General features: G+C 38.5%; 1 protein-coding gene across 1 annotated transcript in view; it reads right to left on the bottom strand.

The window, feature by feature from the left end:
- Window positions 1-22,468, bottom strand: part of Ca10 (carbonic anhydrase 10) — a 491,194-nt gene that overhangs the window by 281,952 nt on the left and 186,774 nt on the right. The window lies entirely within an intron of this gene.

The raw sequence follows: 22,468 nt of genomic DNA, 5'->3' as shown, positions 1-22,468 counted from the left end.
TGTCTTTTTTACCTTCCTGATTTCTTCAGTTACTCCTGCTCATATACTCTTTGATAATAAAGACATACATCTATGGTGTGTGTGTGTGTGTGTGAGTGTGTGTGTGTGTGTGTGTGTGTGTGTGTGTGTGTGTGTGTGTGTGTGTGTGTGTTCTCTGTAGGGCAGCTGCATGATAAACACAGTTACATCTGGTGCACATTACATTTCATCTACTCCCATGAAAACCATTAACAAAAATAATTCTAATCCCATAAACGGTCTGTAAGGCAGCCTTTGTATGACACGTTCAGTGAGCAGATGCTGCCATGCCTTGCTAATAAACTTCATACCCAAAAAAGTGCCCCTACAAAAAACACAAACAGCAAAAACTTTATGAGAACATCTGCCTTTGCTTTTACTGGGTACGGAATTCTTTATGACAGTTTCAGGGTTTTATATCCCCTCTTCACCATCAAGGCCCCTGCCTCTCATTCTAACCACCTGCTTAGGAATTAAAGAGTAACCAAGAAACAGTGTCCTTTGCACACTGTGTCCCTCATTGGCGCAGAACCTCAAAGGGTACTGAGTTTATTCACAACTGAATGGCAAGTTTTTAAATATATATTTTTCAGAATTAGAAGCCACCTTAGAGGTCATTATACCTAAATGCATCCATGTCATGGAAGCCCTGGATCAGAGAGTAAAGTACTCCACCCACAGCAACGGTGTCAGGCATAGGCCAGAAAGTACAGAGAAAAGACCAGAATCAGCTCTGAAAACTCCAATTGCCACAAGAGGTCCACTTCTCAAAATATGTCTCTCTACAAGGTTCCAGTCAGAAGCAGGAGATTACACCCAGGGAAGTTCATGTTTAATTATTGCCCTGACCCTTGAAAGACTAGTGCTTCCATTTCTCTTTTTGTAAATCAAGACTAACATCAGTGTCTATTTGGCAGTGCAGACAAATTTTAAAGATAAAAGTCCAAATGAAACTCCTTCAAAAATCAGCTATGTCAAATAAAGGCAGGATTTGAAAGCAACTGAACAACTTTGAGATAACACAGATAGAATGGTCTAAGAGAAAAATATGTTGAGGTCAGGGGAGGTGGCATGCTTTGGGGTTCGCTCTTCAGAGGCCCAGGACGACATAATAGAAGGTATTGTTACAGAATGCTGTTCCAGAGGCTGGAGAGATGGCTCAGACATTAAGAGCATTGCTCTCCCGCAGGACAAGTGTTTGGTTCCTGGCACTTAACTGCACAATCTCTCTGTCTCTGTCTCTGTCTCTGTCTCTGTCTCTGTCTCTGTCTCTGTCTCTGTCTTTCTCTCTCTCTCTCTCTCTCTCTCTCACACACACACACACAAATAAATAAATAAATAAATAAAAATAAAAGTTTAGGTTGCTCTTGGGCTAGATGGACCAGACCAGATTTTGATTCCCATAGAAAGAGAAGTCAATGCTTGCTACTAGAAGCAATGTGAATTTTGAGGATGAATTAAAGTGTGGAAGCCACTACAAGGACCATGAGTGATAGGTGGACAAGGAAGAGATCTACAAAAGCTGTGCAAGGGAAGTACTTTAGAATGGAGCCTTGGAGGATGGGAGGACAAGGAATGCTTGCTTGCTAAAGCTTGGGAGTGAACTGGCTCACTTTAGCTGTGTAGAACTACATCATACTTATGAGCTAAGACACAGGTTTTGGGTTTATGCAGAGTCCTCAATGATGGCCACGGTTCTTTCCAAGCTCCATAGTAGCACCCTTAAGACTTACAGGCACCCCATGTCACTTTAGAAGCAGAGATGGAGTAGTAGAATGTGGAGGTATTGCTCCCATTTTTCAAATTTTGAAATCCTGTTGAATTTTTTCATCTTAATTACTATGGCTAGTTCAATAAATCAGATTTTAAACTTTATTCTTGAAAAAAGGATAATGAGGTATCTGCTAATGCAGTCTTTTTCTAGCTTGACCAATACAATTTATTGTGGGGAAAATGTAAATGAAATGAAATTGAGTGAGAACCATTTTAATTAATTAATAGTCAACTAGTCTGAAAACACTGGAATTCCATCATCCTTGGCATCTCTTTCACACACTCTTCTAATTTACATATAAACTAGAACACACAACAGACCTGAATATCTTTGCAAATTAATTTTCACAGAGACTAAACAGAGGAATTTAACTGCTGCATCACAACTATGTATTTATCTTGCCAAAATATTTCCCCCTTGGCAATGCTGTCATTCTTACCATGAACTAAAAACCCCCAATGGGCTCTTGGCTCCATGTGCAGTGAGCTATGGAAAATGTGGAGTTGCTCTGATTTCAAATGCTTAAATCATGAACCTTGGCAAGACCAAGGCAAAACCTACCAGCATCTGTTCAAACCACTGAAACTATAAAGATTCAGCTTAATCTGTTAATATTGCTCGACAACCCCCACACAAACATATTTTATCAAAACAAAGGTAGAGAGCATGAGATCAGCAGAATCCACTCTGATGCTGAAAGTTAAAACTTGCCTTGATGACATTTGCATCCTAAAGAGGATACTCCAGATCTATGCCATCCTGCCTATTGATTTATCCTGAGCCAGCAGAATTTGTAGAGATGATGCTATTAAAACTGAATGTTCCTATGCACTTGTTAATCTTTATGGAACCAAAATAGACTGATTCAGAACAGTTGACTGCAAGTCCATGACATTTCATATATTGGACTTGACACTGAAAATTCATTGAGCAAATATTTGCTGAAGACCTACTATGTACCACACAGTGTCCTCATTTCTGGCTTGTTGGGAGTTAAAGAAACAGGTAAGAATTCTGTTGTCAGGATTCCTTTGGTATAGTAAGGAGTATAGTAAGTTTTGATGGGTTTATCCATGTTATTAAAATTAAGGAATAATTAAGTTGGTAACCATTCATGGAATAAAGCTGGAATGGGAGACATAGTCGAATAAGCAAAATGGTCAAGGATGATTTTTTGAAAATGATATTCAGAGAGGAGGGTTCCAAGGTATATGGAAACAAGGGTTGTAGAGAGCTTGAAGTGTTCAAGGAGCAGTGGAAGCTATGTGACTTGAACTTGGTAGCCCAGATGAGAAGAAAGGAGAGACAGTACAGGGCTGGTTCGATTTGTGAACAGGTAACTATGGACTCTTTGGGTCCTATTAAGGAGTTTACATCTTATTCCTATGTGACGGGAAACCACCAAGAGTTTTAGACAAGGGAGTGTAGTACCATGGACTGATTTATGAGTGAAAGCCATGCATCTTATTTGCCTTGAACAAATCCAGGAATAAGAGTAATTATCTTTGGGGTAGCTTGATCAGGAAAAAACTGGGTCCCAGGCAACAGTTGGGGACATAGGCTTTTTTCCCCATCAAATCCTATCATGTGGGTATGTTTAAATTCAGTCTCAAAGGCAGAAATAGTTGAATGCTTTATAAACTATTCTCTTCAACATATTATGTGCCAATAAAATACCACTTTCTTCAGATTCAGACTTCTTTACAAATCATAATTTGGATTTGAAGCAAGGAAGAGATTTAGCTAAGATAATTTTTTCAATTTTTTTTACGTAATAAAACTAACCCCCCAACTTTTTGGCTAAAGGAAAGAATATATAATTTTGGGAAATGACTAGTGGCATAAAACATATTTATGATGAATTCAGTCCCACAAAGAAAGCCTTACACTTCAGCAGCAATCTCTACTTCATGGTTACAAAACATAATGGATACATTTTAAATAAGAACTCTGTCTCTCCCTTGTTCTTTCTCTCACCAGTGCTGATTTACTTCCCCTTTTGTGGTTTCCAACTATAATAAATCTCTGCTTTGAGTTGTTATTAATGATCATGGTTAAAATATCCATTGCTTAAGGCCTTTGCCCCTCTTCTGATTGAAGATTTATTTTATGGAGAGGATTGGCCCCCCAAAAATCCCCCTGCTGCTGGCTTTTTTTTCTCCATAGTTTTTACTCCAGTTTCATGGTACATGAGAGCTCTCCAATCTCTCACTTGGGCAACCCAGAGGAGTTGCATATATCCCATTAAACACATAATCATTAATTTGTGCATTCATTAAAGAAATTAATGGACCATCTCTAATGAACCAAGAATAGAAAGATAAATCAAATGCCCCCACTTGGATGGAAAGATAGACAAGCTAGTAAATAGTTACAACAAAACACTATAATGGAGGTGTGTGTACATTAAAGCTTAAATACAAAATTGGGATAACTTTTCTCCTCTAGTAGCACACATAGCACCTTCTAGCACATGAAATATAGCCAGCTTGGTTTCTGCATGTTCTGTGATTGAATGATGTGATGCCCAGCAGTAAGATCTTACCAAGAGTAAGACCTGCAGGGTATCCAAGAGTAATAGCAATAGCCTACAATGCTCAGGGGTCTAACTGGCCCCAGTTACCAACAACTTGAAGATGCAGCCCATTCCTGGGGTTTTTTATTTTTTTTTATCAGGAAGTATCTACTTGGAGTATTGAGCCTGCCCCCTCACTGTACAGAAACTGTATTAAGCCTCTTTTTACATATGCATATATTTTAGGAGTTTGGATAGTAGTATCTTTCGTAGGTCATTTTTTAAAAAAGTCTTTATTATTACTTATCCTTCTTATATTCTTTCCTCTACCCTGATCTCCCACCAGTGCCCAATTTAACTCCTATTCTACTGTTCTCCTTTAACTCTTTATACCATTGTGCTCTATCTCTGCTCTCTTGAAAGTACCTCCACTCCATGGCCATTTACTAAACTCCTGACCTATAATGGGTATTCCAAATAGAATGCACAATGTCTGAAGATTCAAAGTGAGCATCTAGAGATGATAGAAGACATATGACATATCTAAGACTGGGTTACTTCCCTCAGAATGACTGTTTCTAGCTACACCCATTTGACTGATTTAATAATGCCATTCTTACTAACAGTTAAATAATATTCTACTAATGAAATGTATCATAGTTTCATTATCAATTCATTGGTTGATGGGATATCTAGAATAGTTTCATTTCTGGTTGTTGAGAATAGAGCAGCAATGAATATATGGTTAAGCAAATACCACTGTAGTAAGATATAGAGTTCTTTGGGTATATGCCTGAGAGTAGTATAACTGCATCCTATGGTAGATTATTTTCCAGTTTTCTGAAAAACCATAACACTAATTTCTATAGTTGGACCAGTTTGCAGTCCCACTAACTATAAATAAGTGTTATTCTTTCACCACACTCACAGCTGTTAATATTTCTTTCTTTGATTTTGGTCATTTTGTTTGTAGTAAAATAAAATCCCAAAGTGCATTTATCTTAATTTCCTTGATGGCTAAGGATGTTGAACATAAAATATGTCTCAGTCATCTGTATTTAATCTGTTGTTAGTTACCTGATGTATTTTACATAGGTTTGCTTGTTTTCTTGGGGTATTTTTTGTTCTTTGTATATTCTACATATTAACCCTATGTCAGATGTATATCTGGTAAAGAATTTTTCTCCATTCTGAAGGCTACATCTTCACTGAAATGATGGTGTCCTCATTTGTACAGTATATTTTTCTTTTCATGTTGTCCCATCTGTAAATTATTGGTCTTAATGCCTGTGCTTCATGTTAGAAAAGCCTTTCCTTTGCATTTAATTTCAAACATATTTTCTTGTTTCTCTTTTATCAAATTCAGTGTATCAGATCTTATGTTGAGGGTCTGATCCATTTGGAGTTGAGTTTTGTGTAGGTGAGAGATAAGGATCTAGTTGTTTTTTTCTTCTACAAGCAGCTATCCAGTTTTACCAGAACTATTCATTAAAGATGGTGCCTTTTCTCCAGTGTGTATTATTGTTTTCTTTGTCAAAAATCATGTGGATATAGGTATGTGAACTTATATCTTGATCCTATCCCACTGATCAATGTATCTGCTTTTTAATGCTAATACCATGTTGTTTTTATTTCTATAGCTATGCAGAAAAGTAATCATTAAATTCAGCTGGCTGTGAGCCCTGAAAACTATAAGAATAAATTGCCTGACAAATATGTTCATTGGTGCAATAATGGCATGGATGTTATGGGAGTCATCAACCACTTTCTAATTGGATCTAAGGACTGCTCCATGAGATGTAACCCACACCTGGCACAATTCTAGAAGCAAAGAACCTGTGATTGGATTGGTTACAGGCCATATGGGAGAACGCAATTCTATTATTCTGTAAAATAAATACAGTATTAAAAGAACTTCTAGTATGTAGTTACTATACCCACATATTAGAGTATCTCTCAACCCTGGTCAGGTAAGCTTCTCCTTGCAGTGGATGGCACTTAACTCAGATATTCTTAACTGGTAAATGCTCAGAGAATAAGAAACCATGGTGTGCTCATCCATAAATGGGTTGTACATATCACTCCCCTCTCCTCAATTCTCAGGGATTTTCCTGGAAGAGGGAACAGAAACATTGTTAAGACCCAGGGGTGCTGGATAACATCAGGGAGACTGTATTTTCTGTGCAAAACAGGCTGTTATATATATGCATCCATGACAGTTATGACAGCATGCACAAGACCTGTGTAAACTCAAACTACACAAAATTCCAGCATGGCCACAAAAATCTACCACCAGCTAAGAAGTTCTCAGTATTTGATAGCTTCTGGGAAAGGACAAGTCAGTCATTTTTAATGATGTTGTGATCCTTGGTATGTCAACCACATTCCAGTGTAGGCCACATCCCAAGACTGGTTGAGCAAATAAACTGGACTTGATATAGAAAAAAGAAGATAACTGAAGAAAAAGCGAAGTTTGGTGTGAAGAGAGGGGAGGATGGAGAAAGTGGTTATTAGAGGAGATGTTGGAGGGGGAGTGTGTGTGTTCAAGACACATACTATAAAATTCTCAAAAAATCCAATACATTACTAAAACTTAAATCACACATAAAACCTCACACACTTACAGTGGGAGACTTCAACACCACATGCTCACCACTAGACAGGACCATCAGACAGAAGCTTAACAAAGAAATAAAGGAACTAACAGAAGTTATGGTCCAATTGGATTTATCAGATATTTATAGAATATTCCATCTAAACACAAAAGAATATACATTCTTTTCAGTGCCACTTGGAACCTTCCGTAAAATTGATCAATACTCAGCAACATAGCAAACCTCAATAGATACACAAAAATAGGAATAACTCCCTGTATCTTATCAGATCACCATGCTTTAAAGTTAGAATACTACAACAACAACACAAATTGCAGAAACCCTACAAACTTATAGAAATTGAACAATGCACAATTGCACCATTTCTGGGTCAAAGAAGAAATAAAAAAGAAATTACAGACTTCTTAGAATTCAATGAGAATGAAGACAAAACAAACCCAAACTTATGGGATACTTTGAAATCAGTACTAAGAGGAAAGGTTATAGCACCAAGTACCCAAATGAAGAAACTGGAGAATAGTCATACTAGAGAATTAACAGCACAACTGCAAGCTCTAGAACAAAAGAAGGAAACTCATCCAGGAGGAGTAGACACCAGGAAATAATCAAATTGAGGGCTGAAATCAATAAAGTAGAAACAAAGAAAACAATACAAAGAATCAATTAAACAAAGAGTTGGTTCTTCAAGGAAATCAACAAGATAGACAAACCTTTATCCAAACTAACCAAAAGGCAGAGAGAAAACATGCAAATTAACAAAATCATAAATGAAAAGGGGGACATAACAACAGATAATGAGGAAATCTAGAGAATCTTTAGGTCATACTTTGAAAAGCTTTACTCCACAAAATGGGAAAATTTAAAGGAAATGGTCAATTTTCTGGATGAATATCACTTACCAAAATTAAATCAAGAACAAATAAACAATTTAAATAGACAGATAATCCCTAATGAAAAAGAAACAGTCATCAAACTCTCCCAACCAAAAAAAATCCCAGGGCTAGAGGGTTTCAGAGTAGAATTCTACCAGAAATTCATAGAACAAATAATACCAATATTCCTCAAAGTCTTCCACACAATAGAAGCAGAAGGGTCATTGTCAAACTCTTTTTTACGAGGCTACAATTACCTTGGTATCTAAGCCACACAAAGACACAACTAAGAAAGAGAACTACAGACCAATTTCTCTCATGAATATTGATGCAAAAATACTCAATAAAATACTGGCAAATGAATCCAAGAACACATCAGAACAATCATCCACCATGGTCAATTTGACCTCATCCCAGGGATGCAGGAATAGTTCAACATACAAAAATCCATCAATATAATCCACCATATAAACAAACTGAGAAAGAAAAATCATATGATCATCACACTAGATGCTGAAAAAGCCTTTGACAATATTCAACACCCCTTCATGATACAAGGTCCTGGAGAAATCAGGGATAAGAGGAACATATGTAAACACAACAAAGGCAATATATAGCAAACCAACAGCCAGCATCAAACTAAATGGAGAGAAACTCAATGCGATTCCTCTAAAATCAGGAACAAAACAAGGCTGTCCATTCATTCCATATATTTTCAATATTGTAATTGAAGTTCTAGCTAGAACAATACAATAAGACAACAAAAGGAGATCGAGGGGATACAAATTGGAAAGAAGTCAAACTTTCGCTATTTGCAGATGATATGATAGTTTACATAAGTGAGCCTAAAAATTCTACAAGAGAACTCCTACAACTGATAAAAACCTTCAGCAAAGTGGCAGGATACAAGACTAACTTAAAAAAATCAGTAGCCCTACTATATACAGATGATAAATTGGCTGAGAAGGAAATCAGAGAAACATCACCCTTTACAAGAGTCACAAACAACATAAAGTGCCTTAGGGGTAATGCTAAACAAATAAGAGAAAGATCTGTATAACAAGAATTTTGAGTCTTTAAAGAAAGAAATTAAAGAAGATACGATAAAATGGAAAGATCCCCCATACTCTTGGATAGGTAGAATCAACATAGTAAAAATGGCAATCTTGCCAAAAGCAAACTACAGATTCAATGCAATCCCCATCAAAATACCAGCACAATTTTTTTTTGCAGATTTTAAACGAACAGTACTCAACTTTAAATGGAAAAACAGAAAATCCAGGATATGCATAACAACACTGTGCAATAAAGGAACTTCCAGAGGCATTACCATCCCTGACTTTGAGCTTTACTACAGGGCTATAGTAATGAAAACATCTTGGTATTGGCACAAAAACAGACAGGTAAACCAATGGAATTGAATTGAAGATCCTGATATTGTCCCACACACTTATGAAAACCTGATTTTTGACAAAGAAGCTAAAACTATGCAATGGAAAAAAGAGAGCATCTTCAACAAATGGTGCTGGCATAATGATGTGGACACATTGAAGATTGCATATAGATCCATAATCTATCGCCATACACAAAACTTAAGTCCAAATGGATCAAAGGCCCCAACATAAATCCAGCCATACTGAACTTCTTAGAAGAGAAAGTGGGAGGTACCCTTGAACTAATTGGTACAGAAGATCATGAACATAACTCCACTAACACAGACAGTGACATTGACAATTAATAAATGGGACCTCCTGAAACTGAGAAGCTTCTGTAAGGCAAAGGACACAGTCAACAAGACAAAATGGCAGCCCACAGAATGGGAAAAGATCTTCACAAACCCACATTTAACAGAGGGTTGATTCCCAAAATACACAAAAAAACTCAAAAAGCTGGTCACCAAAGCAACAAACTAATGGGGAATGCCCTTCTTTGTATGTTTACTTTATTGATTATTGAATAACGTACAGTTTGGCCAATGAGGCAGCAAGTTAGGCAGGGCTAGGAGTCAAGGAGGATTCTGAGAAATGTAGTAAAAAGAAGTCTTGTTATATAGGCAGCAAGTGACATAGCAAGCAGACTCATATATAAGCAGGGACAAACAGGAAGTTGTCCCTGTTCTTTTGCTCTCCTCTTCCTCCTGTTCTTTGCTCTGGAGTCACCATGTGATCCCGGCAAGAGTAGATGCCTGCTGCCAGCTTTTCCATAAGATAAATCTTGAGATTAGTAGTTATGATTGATAATTAAGACTGAGCTAGCAGATGAGAAATCCTAGTCACTTGCCAAGCAGCATTTGTACCTAATATAAGTCTCTTGGGATATTAACATGGCAGTGGGCAGAACTCAGGAGGCATGGCAGAAAGTGCCACGTGGCAGCAGGGCTCCGGTGGCTTCGGCCGAAAGACTTATCGATATACCAAACAATTCAATTAAAAGGTGGGGTACACAACTAAATAGAGAATTCTCAATAGAGGAATCTAAAATGGCTGAAAGACACTTAAGAAAATGTTCAACATCCTTAGCCATCAGGGGAATGCAAATCAAAACAACTCTGAGATACATCTTCCACCGGCCAGAAAGGCTACAATCAAAAACATCAATGACAGTCTGTGCTGGAGAGGATGTGGAGAAAAGGGAACAGCCCTCCATTGCTGGTGGGAGTACAAACTTGTGTGGTCACTTTGGAAATAAGTATGGTGGTTTCTCAGGAAAATGGGAATCAGCATACTTCATGATCCAGCAATTCCACTCTTAGGCATATACCCAAAGGATGCACATTCATAAGACAAGGACATATGTTCAACTATGTTCATAGCAGTGTTGTTTGTAATAGCCAGAACCTGGAAGCAACCTAGATGCCTCTTAACTGAAGAATGGATGGAGAAAATGTGGTACATTTATACAATGGAGTATTACTCGGTGGAAAAATAACAATGAAATCTTGAAATTCACAGGCAAATACATGGAACTGGAAGAAACCATTCTAAGTGAGGTAACCCAGTCACAGAAAGACAAACATGGTATGTACTCACTCATATATATGGATATTAGACATAGAGCAAAGATCACCAGTCTACAGTCCACACCACCAGAGAAGCTAGGAAACAAGGGGGACCCTAGGAGAAAAATACATGGTTCTCCAAAGAAGGGGAAAGGGACACAAACTCCTGAGTAAATTGGGAGCATGGGGGGAGAGGGGAGGGAGGTAGGAAAAAGAGAAGGGGAGAAGAGGAGGGAGGAGGAGAAGAAAAAGAGGGATCAGGAAGACTGAGACAGGGGAGGAATAGAGGAGAGCAAAAAAAGAGATACCTTAATAGAGGGATCCAGTATAGGTTTAAAGAGAAATGTGGCACTAGGCAAATGTTCAGAGATCCACAAAGATGACTCCAACTAATAATCTAGGCAGTAGTGGAGAGGCCACCTTTGATGCCCTTCCCCTATAATGAGATTGAGGAGATTGAAGACTGACTACCTTAATTGCCATCCTAGAGCCTTCATGTAGTAGCTGATCGAAGCAGAAGTAGGCATCCACAGCTAAGCACTGAGCCATACTCCTGGAATCCAGGCGTAGAGAGGGAGGAAGGATGAGCAAAGGCATCACGACTGTGTTGGAACAACCTACAGAACCAGCTGACCAGAGCTAGTGAGAGCATATGGACCCCAGTCGTAAAGCTGGGGAATCAGCATTGGACTGAACCAAAACTTCTGAATGTGGGTGCCAGTTAGGAGGCCTGGGCAGTCTATGGGACCTCTAACAGTGGAACCTGTATTTATCCCTAGTGCACAAATGGACTTTAGGAGCCCATTACCTATGGAGCCATACTATTTCAGCCCAGAGTCACAGAAGAGGGCCTCGACCCTACCCCAAATGATTCGATAGAGTTTGATGATTCCCCATGGAAGTCTTCACCATCCTTGGGGAGCAGGTGGGGGTGTGTTGGGAGGGTCATAAGGGGCATGGGAGGATGGGAGGGAGAGAGAATGAGGGATTGATACATAAAATGATTTAAATAAAAAATCCAATAAATATATTATTTTCTGGGGGTCTATGAGCTCCACCTTGTTCAGGTCAGCTGTTTCTGTTTCTCCAGCCTGGTCTTGAGCCCTTTGCTCATCACTCCTCCTCTGCATTTGGAGTTCAGGAGTACAGCTCAGTGTTTAGCTGTGGATGTCTGCTTCTGCTTCCATCAGCTACTGGATGAAGGCTCTAGGATGGCATATAAGGTAGTCATCAACCTCATCATCAGAGAAGGGCATTTAAGGTAGCCTCTCCACAATTGCTCAGATTGTTAGTTGGGGTCATCCTTTTAGATCTCTGTGCCTGAATGTAGAAGTCAGTTTGGAGGTCTGGACAATCTATGGGGCCACTGGTAGTGGATCAGTATTTATACCTAGTACACAAATGAACTTTGGGAGCCCTCTCCACATAGAGGGATACTCTCTCAGCCTAAACACATGGGGATGGGGTAGGGTCTAGGCCCTGCTCCAAAGGATATGACAGACTTTGAAGAGCCCCCATGGAAGGCCTCACCCTAACTGGGGATTAGAAAGGGGATGGGATAGGGGGTCGGTGGGGGGCAGGGGAGGAGGGAAGGGAGAGGGAACTGGGATTGACATGTAAAACAAGCTTGTTTATAATTTAAATAAAAATTCATACCAAAAAAGTATTATTTTCAAAAGTTACAGAGGGGGAGCAAACCAATGCAAACTCATTTCCCTAGCACTAGACTATGCCTTTTTTATAGAGGGGCTTGGTTTTAAGACTTAAATGTCTCAGAACTAGTTAAAACACCAATGCATTTCCTTAGACACAAAGACATAGTAGTACTAACAGCTGGCATGGAGTGTCACTCAAATCAGAATGCCATTAACTGCTAGTGTCTAAAGCATGGGATCTTCTGACTCCCCCCAACTTTAGAGAACTATTACTATAGAAGAGAAATATGAGCTATGTCTTCATAATGGAACCATGAGTATGCAGCTAAAATTCTTCAGTCTTAATTTTTCTGTCTCTAAACAGGACAGTAGCTTCTTCACAGGCCCATTGGGGGATACTAATAATGTGTCAGTAAAAAGGCCCAGCACACTACTGGTTCTATAGCAACTGTGTAGTAACTTCTGGAAGAGGGACTAACAGAAGGGATACAGGGAAAACAGCTCATTGTTTCTACATGTTCCTGTGGTAGAAAGAAACATGGTTAAAATTCAAGACAGGAGGGAAATAAGAGGCAGCTTCCAGATGCCCACCTAACCCAGCTTGATTTCAGAGGCAGTTTTGTGGGGACTCTAGGAATTAGGTTGGCCCCTTAATGCCATAGTTTCCAGGAGGCATGTGAATTTTTTCTTGGATTTCATCTACTGGTCAAACACCATTTAATGAGTTTTGTCCTAAAAGCCTGAAGTATCTTGCTTAATCCTCCCCCAAATTCTGTGAGAGATGTTGTAATTATTTTATACGAAATGAGCATGATTCTAAGAGAGGAAATGGATCTTCTCAGATCTGCTTGTTTATCTTATTTTATTTTGTAGGTACTGGATATTTAACTTAGAGCCTCACACATATCAGGAAAATGCTCTATTACTGACCTACATCCCCAACCCCAGATGAGTAGAAAGGGGAGGGAAAGACTGTGATGGAGAAGAGGAAAAAGATAAGGTAATGGGATATATGTAACATGAAAGCCAGAAGAGGGCACTCACTGTCTTGTGGAGAGGATGGGGATTGGAAGATGGAGGCCAGGGTGGGCACAGATGGGCAGTGTGAGATGGCAATGAATAAGAACACAGTCTAATTGCATATGTGATTGGAAATTCCATAATGAAACTCATTAATCTGTATGCTAACTTAATTTTTAAAAAGCCAAATTACTGCAGATATGGTAACCTGAGGAAAATTGGTAGAAAGTGACAGTCAATCAACTGCCATTAGTAGTGATGACGTGGGTGGTGAGGCAAATGACATTCGTCTTCTTCACTGTGCTTGTATCCACACACCCAAATGCACATGCACACATTCTGAAAGGTTTTCCACATTGATGCTAATAGAGCTGTTCCTTGTATTTAAGGCTATCGAGAGCATCCATTATTTGAGAAGTCTTTACATTTATCAACCATTCCCTCAATGAAAGACATTAAGGTTATTTCCATCTAATTTCAGCATTCCAATCAATGCTGTGATAAATAGGCTCAAGCATATTCTTCTTTTGTAGTGGTGCCTTCATTTCTAGAGAAAAGATTCTCAAAGGTAGTATTGTTCTGTCATGGTACCCACACGCTGCATTTTAGTGGATACTGGCAGGGCACATTAAAAAGCTCTCTCTGGCTTTATCTATGAATACTGTCTCAGGCTGCATGGTGTGCCCATTTTCTCACTATCTCCATATCTCTCTATGGATGTGAGTCACTGTTTATTTTTGGTAATCAGACAGTAAAAATGGAAAGTCATTGATTTAATTTGCATCCTCTAGCTACTACTGAAGTTAAGTATATTCTCACATTTTCAGTGGCTATTTGTAGTTGTCTTCTGATCCTATCCTCCATATTTTTTCTGAGTCATTTAGTTTTTATATCAGATCCCAGCTGTCATTTGCCTTGTAGAGCTATGAACCCTTGTCTTGTACTATAAATATTTTTCCATTCTATTACTTGGCTGTTTCCCTTTCTTTTGGTATTTTTTTATATAGGTAAATTTTTATATAATTATGTTTATTGATTTGGGTTTTCTCTCTTATCTAAGCTGTCCAATTCAACTATAGATTGGGTTACAAACTTCCTCAATTTTTTTAAATTACTTTACTAGTATGTTATTTACAATTTGATTGTTAAAATATACCAGAGACCAGTGCCATCACTATTCCATGTAACAGATATCTACAGTGTTTCAGATAAAAGGTGGATAGTTCCCGTGTTGGATAGTTTGTCTTATTTTTGTTTTGTTGTTGTTGACACAAGCCAAGGTCATCTGGGCAGAGGGAACCTCAACTGATGGAATTCCCCCATTGGGTTGGCCTATAGGTAACTCATTGAGGCATTTTTTTGATCAGTGATTGATGTGGGAGGGCCCGGGCACTGTGGGCAGTGACACCTCAAGTAGGTGATACTGGATTGTGTAAGAAAGCAGGCTCCTCCCTGGTCTCTGCTTCAGTTCCTGCCATGATGTCCCTTGATGATAAACTGTAATGTGGAACTGTAATAGGAAATAACCCTTTGTTGTTGTTCCCTATGTTGCTTTTGGTCATGGTGCTTTATCATAATGATATAAAGTAACTAAACAATGCTATAAATACTTATAGAGCATGTATATGTAGTATATGTGTATCAATATAAATATGTGTGTGCACATGTGTGGGGTGCATTTGAATAAATGTGCACATGCATGAGGAGGTCAGAGTCAGACACTGGGTGTTTCATCAGTCATTCTCCACTTTATGTATTGAGGCGGGGTCTCTTCCTTGAACCCCAAACTCACTAATTTGGCTAATCTACTTAGTTATCTTTTTTTTCTGAGGTTTCCATGCCTCAACCTCCTGTGCATCAGCATTAGGCAAGCCACCATGGCTGCCTGGCAATTGTGTGAGTACTGAGAATCTAAACTTTAATGCTCACATTTGTGCGGCAAGCCATCTCCCCTGGGTCCCAGAAGCAAGTTATGTATTATTTGCTCCCATCTTTCTAGAATTTTTTTATTTGTATAACCTTCTGTCAGTGTTATGCTATTTGAGTATAACAATATTTATATAATTTATTGGCTCAGTCTTCGTGATTAGGAAAGGTTGCTCTAGTCCTCTGCTAGAACTATAGTACCTGACCTCCAGGGAAATCTGCCAGGTTATGTGGTTGTACAAGCCTTGAAGTGTTGCAGTGTTCCTGGGAGCACAAACTTGCCAGGCCTGTGTCTGTAATTTATATATTTATATACTTAAATAATACCCAATTGAAGACAATGTCAGCCCTTGTTCCTCAAAGAACTCTCAAAGGAAATTCTCCCTCCTAGAGATATTATCTCTAGTATAGAATGAAGCAGAGAAGCTTTGAAGCTGGATCATTGGCAGATACTGGAGTGAGATGGAAAGAACAGCCCTGGCCCGAGGGGGGATAAGCTCAGGTCCTGATTTATAGGACTCATCCCAAGTCAGACAGTGTCCTAAGTATCTTTAATACCTGCTCTCATTTAATAATCTTTAAGGTAGACTTTGATGTTGCTTTGCTTCTTTCAGGTCTTATGGAGCTCTGAGACACTGAGATGTTAAGTAACTTCTTCAGGATACACAGAAACTGGCCAGGGGCAGAGTCAAGGTGCAAATCTGGCTCTAGGTCTTTTGTTCTCTGCCGCATATTTCCTTTCTGTCCTCCAGACTTGACTGACATCAACTGACTGCTTTCTTTTTAGCATCAGTTGCCTTGTATATAAAGTAGAACATTTTAATGAATACCTTTTATCTTTCAAGGTCATAGTAAAAGCCAAAAAAATAAAATTAGCAATGAAAATGCCTATGAGACACACTCTCACAACAGTGCCTCTGATCCTCTGGCTCTTGTGATCTTTCTGTTCCCTATTCCCCAGTGATGGCTGAGCCTTAGGTTCTAGAGTTGTATTGAAGATGTATTAGTTGGAACTGGACTCTTCAGTTCTGCATTTTATTTTGTTGTGGTTTACTTAAATGGTCTTCACTTAGCAGGAACACCCATAAAGTCTCACTAACATGACTGCCTCAACATAAACTGAACAAGGGCAACAACAATAGACATGCTAATAGATAGGGGAAAACCCATGATGTCTCAAACCTACACAAAGAACTACAGGCAACTAAAGAAGGTTGAGAGTGGGAGAAAGAGTCTTTCTCAAGGAAGAGTACACAATAGTTATCTAATACCAAATGTCAGCCTTGAGAATATTATACAGAGTAAGAAGCTTGTAGGTAGGAATGTAAATATACACACATATATGTATATGCATGTTACAACAATTAATGATAAAAAAGAGGTCATGGATTTGAAAGAGAAAGAGAAGCATATGGGAATGTTTGGAGGGGGAAAGGCAAAGCGAGTATGATATAATTAGATTATAATTTTAAAAATTAAAAGAAATAATTTGAACAAAATTAGCAACAGAAATCACAGCCAGTTCAATCTACTGATTGAGTCATGGGTTACTTGTTAGTCTAGAAAGACCACATAGCTTTGCATAAAATTACTCATCACCATGATCCAACAAAATGATACTACTTGAGGCATTTTTCTATGATAAATTGAAACTCAGAGAGTTGAGTAACTCATAAAAGAACATCGGGCTACTGTGTAGCTGAGCCGGCAATTTAAACCCAGGTTAAATTTATATCCTCATTCTGCTCCCATCTGTTGCAAAGCCACAGCATAGACTAAACTGCCCCCATCCCCATCCCTTCTTTCTCTTCAACATTATTCTTTCTCAAAGTCAAGGCCACTGGGAATGATAATTACAGAATTACATGTATAATTCTAGTCAGAGGTATTCATTGAGACTCTGTCATGAAAATAAATAAATAAATAAATAAATAAATAAATGCTAGTAAACCAGATGATTTGCTTTTGAGAATGTAGCAAAAGGGAGAGTAGGCATTAAACCCTTGTGATTTTGTCTGTGGCTTAAAGTTTAGCCTAATGATTTGTTAAACCTTATCAGATTACATTTTGTAATTTCTCTTGTCCTGTGTAATTGCTGGTGCTGCAGATAAAATCTGAAATTAGTTTATTGAAGCAGAGAGTCATAACCACAAAGAGAATAATATTTCAAAGTGTGTTCATATACTAACTCATTAATTCATTGTCTCCACCTACTCCACCTGAAGAAAATGAATAGGCTGATGCTCTGGATAACCACATGCCCCACTCGAAGTTTCTACAAGAGCTGAAGCCTCTTGGCCTCGAGAAGAGCATACTAGTAACACTGAAACTATCTGGAGTGTGAAAAATAAATATCAGATAAAAATAACAGAGCTTCTGAAGATAGGTGATTTCCAGCCACTGGAAGTTCTAAAAGTTCAGTACGAGAGAGTATCCGGGAATGAGTTTCTACAAATCCAAACATCTGGTACACTTGAAAAATCCTGAAAAATACATGGATGTCTTAGAAAACATCATCTTCAATCTATTTGTGTCAGTAAACATTTCATTTTCCTTCTCTCTGAACTCTGATGCTCTATGAATATGCATGTAAATCACACTTTTACATAAATGTCAAAATTGGCCAAATTATGAAAGGTTAAAATAATAATGTAAGCTTTACTGCCCAGATGTATGTGCAGATCAGCTGTGTCCAGCTTCACAGCCAATTCCAGCGGTGAATATTTCAAATTTGTAATTTGCCACTGCATTCACATTTGTGTAGTCCTACAGATGTCTACAGCTGTTCCAGTCTGTCTTGAGATTGACATGCATTTAGGTCATTTTATTTATCACTAGCAAAGATAGCTGCACTCAGTTGTCTTCATGAGGCATCAGGAGACACTATCTTCATGCCATTATGGAGTCTTGGAGCACAAACAGAATGTATTTAGTCACTAAATTGGGAATGAAACCAAGCAAGCGATCCTTTATTACAGGCTGACTTGTCCAATAAGGATGTAATATATTTTTTCTAATGCGATTTAGAGATTTCGTTTCTACCATATAGTATCTTTACATTTAACTTGCCTCCATAACTTTATTATGTAACTATTATAATCATATTTCATATTAGTCTTGAAGAAAATCGCAACCACCTACTACAGATTTTTATCTTCTCAAAAATCTTGTTTTGTTTTGAGACAAGGTCTGACTCTGTAGCCCAGGATAGACTGGAATTGACTATGTAGCCAATGTTCATCTTAAACTTGTGACAATCTTCTTATCTTAGCACCCTCACTAATAAGATTACAGTCATGGCCTGTTTACCATTCTAGTTGTTGTGTGAATCTGGGAGAGCAGGGCCTAAAAATGGAGTAGATTAAAGTCTCATGCAATAGACAGCTTTATTTAAAGCATCAGACAATTTGTACTCTAAGGGTTAAGAAGAATCACCTGAGTAAGGTATACAGCCACAAGTACAAGGGGCATGTGGCAAAACATGTTTTTCCCTAGAGGCATATAAAAATAACAGTAGCCAGTTATAGTGAATAAAAGTGAACTCACTCAGATCTGCCACACTTCAGAGTGACACAAAAGCATAGCCCCAAAACAACCCATGTTATGGAGGAACAGAGATTACAAGACTCTTGTCTTGTTTGCTTGGAGTTTTCTCACAAAGTCTCAGAAATCTCCTCACACAATTTCATTCATGGATCATATTCCAACAATAACCCACAATGCCAGGCTTTCCACTTACTCAATTTGTGCATATGTCTGTCTGTGTGCACCTGTGTGGAGGCCAGAGGTCTATGTTGGATGTCTTCTTCTCTCAGTCTCTACCCGGTTATTTAATACAAGGTCTCTTACTTAACCTCATGCTCAATGAGGTTATGACAGTGTCATTCATATCAGATCTCCAACCTCCTGGTGACAAAATCTTACTGATTTCTTTGGCTTGGAATATTCCTTGAGTAATTTTCCACTTCCACACACATCAGTGCTTTCAAAACTCCTTTAAATTCCCAGATCCATGACCAGTTCTTCATTAGAGGGCAAAGGAGTTGAACAGCCAGTAGCAGGATGGAAATCAGGCTAGATTTGTGATCCACAAGGGATTTAGCGCACAGCAAATGCCATGATTAGGTTACTCTAAACCCATGCTACTTTCTTGCCCTAGAGTTTTGATCGGATGCCACCATTACATTCTCTGTTCCCTTTCTGATGCATAGCACAGAGTAATAACTCAAAATTATTCTTTGGAGGGAAGGTGAGTGGACAGGAAGGCAGATGAGAAGGTATGATATTTTGACTGACACAATACTGCACCTGATTATAGGGCAGGATCTGTGAAAGATAGTTCATGAGGTGGTTGGATAAGATTAAATCTTTCTAAGTTTCTTTCAAAGGAATGTGTTTGTATTCAAAATGACACTCAAAGTGTAATGAACATTGCAATCATTTTTGTAGTCATCTATAGGTACCCAAATATATGTTTAATCCTATGGAACACTGTGCAGTGCTACCCACACACACACACACACACACACACACACACACACACACACACACACACACACACACACATGCACAGTCTCTAGTAGTTCATGGTTTGGGAGGACCTTCACCAGTTGTCTTTACAGATATTGTTAATTCCACAGATATGAGGAGAAAGGTCACTTCCATGACTGACTAAAGCAAACTTTTATTTTTAAGGTGTACCCAGGATTAGCCAGTCGGCCATCTTACCCTAAGTTGGGATTTGAGAGAGCAGCATTGGATGTGGGGAAGATGAAGTTTTTATAGCTCAGGGGTAGGGGGTTTCCAAATGGGGAATTTGGCAGGCAAATAGTCAGGTTACAGAAGCAGAACATAAGCAAAAGTAGTTGATTATAACAACCTTTTGAAACAAAGACATGATTGCAAGGAGGTCATAAAGTAGTCATAACAGGTGGTCAGAATAATCTTTTGAAACAGACATGGTTGCTGTTGCTGGAGCAGGCAGTACCGAACCATTTGTAGTTAAGGTTATAAGTGGGGTATAGCCCAATCCTTCAGAAACAGAAACTTAGTCAAAAACAGGAATGTACCTAGTTTGTCTTTGCTGTAAGATGACTTTTAAGCTTAAAATATAGGCAAGATGGTTCATCAATATCCAGCCTCACCTTTCAGAGTGTAGGACAAAACTTTTCAAAGAAGCTTTCTCTTCTCTACTACTTTATTTCCCATTCCTTCCAGTAGAATCACATACCTAGTGTGCAATCCTTGGACATTTCCTCAATCCCGGTACTCACTCACATTCTGTTGTGATTTTCTACATAGTTTTCTCTCTAACTAGAATGGACAACAGTCTTTAAGTATGGTGCCTAGTATACAGTAGATTCATGGATAATATCACCTAAATTATAAAAGAACGATAAAAATTCATTTTTACATGGTATGCTTTTGTGGAAGAGGACACAAAGGGCACAGAATGGGAAGATTGTCATCTTACTGAGCCTCCTGCCATGTGAAAGGCACCATGCCTCCCATTTATTTTTCTCAGCATGTCTAATCATTGCCTCTGTCAGGTGACACGGGAAGAAAGGCCTGATCCTGGTAACTTGTTGTTTATCTATATTATAAAGTAGTCATATAAAAGAACAATGTAGATTTGATGGCATTCTGAACAAGGCAAAAGAGTGGTGGATTCATCCTTAATTCATATCATTGAGTCTCCATTCTGTCCTGCCATCAGTGTCATTCCAAATACAAAGCCTTTCCTTTGTAAGCTCCTAGGTCAACCAACTCACCCAGCATCTTTCAAGCCCCCAGAACCTGTAATTAAGTTATTTCCTGTTACGATAAATCTTTCTGCCAAAAGCCGCCTGAGCCCCACTGCCACGTATGAGCTTTACGACAGCCGCCTGCCCGAGTTAGGCCCAAATAAATACATAGAGAGACTTGTATTAGTTACAATGCTGCTTGGCCAATGACTAGGATTCTCATCTATTAGCTCAGTCTCAATTATCATACATCTATATATTTTATAAGACTTATCTTATCAGACGCCTTATTGGCGTCCCTCCTAGCTGGTGGATCACATCGTGCCTCTGGAGCAGGAGCCAAGGGGAAAGAGAGGGCCCTTCCTGTTTCTCTTTCGCTTAAATATGAGTCTCCTTGCTATGTCATTTCCTGCCTGGATCAGCACTTCTCTACTACATTTCTCAGAATCCTCTTTGACTCCTAGTTCCGACTAACTTGCTGTCTCATTGGCCAAACAGTATTTTATTCAATAATCAATAAGATAAACATACACAGTAGTACATTCCCCATCAATGTCCCATATTGAAATTGCTGGTTTTGTGGAGCTTAGGGAAGGATACCAAGGCATTTGCTAAGCAATGAATAAAGGGAGAAATAGCTGGGTGAGATTTGCTTTGGACAGTAGGAATGCAAACAGAAGTTTCATGAGTTGGTTTGTAACCAGAACAGCATTTCACGTATCTTTACATCCATGGCACACTATTCTCTGAGCTTTCAAAGTCAGCCCTTCATTTATATTTATTTAACTTTTATTCAAATCAGAAGGTTCTGTACACATGGGTTCAAACTACTGTGGTGTGAAAATATTAGAAAAAATACATAGTTTTGACACTTATCATGTAGTTAGGCCTATGGTAATTGTGTCCATACTGAATACCTATATCTATAATAATATCTAATGCCTTCTTGACATTATTTTGCACAATATTACAGTAGCACAATGATTCATGTGGCATTTATATTTTGTTGGGCATGATAGCTTAAAGTTTATTTGTATGTATGGGTACATTATATGATAATAGTTTTTTTTTTTTTTATAAGGAATTGAGTGCATGAGGCTTCACTAAATAGGAGAGGTCCTGGGAACAATTTCCTATATATCCTGAGGACAACTGCATATCTCTGGGGAAGTCATTTGACCCATCCTTTTACTAAACACAAAAGGCAGGGTTAAGCCTATAGTAAATGATCAGACCAGGGGGAAAAGTAGTCTAATGGTACCACTTCAAAAAGAAATATTCTTTGCCTGGAAAGAACACACCAATACCTAATGGTCAGCCATTAAAATATA

The sequence above is a fragment of the Cricetulus griseus genome, chromosome 7 (genome assembly GCF_003668045.3).
Source record: "Cricetulus griseus strain 17A/GY chromosome 7, alternate assembly CriGri-PICRH-1.0, whole genome shotgun sequence".
NCBI lineage: Eukaryota > Metazoa > Chordata > Mammalia > Rodentia > Cricetidae > Cricetulus > Cricetulus griseus.
Note: the sequence above shows the minus strand (reverse complement) of the source record. Positions and strands in the feature narration are given on the sequence as shown.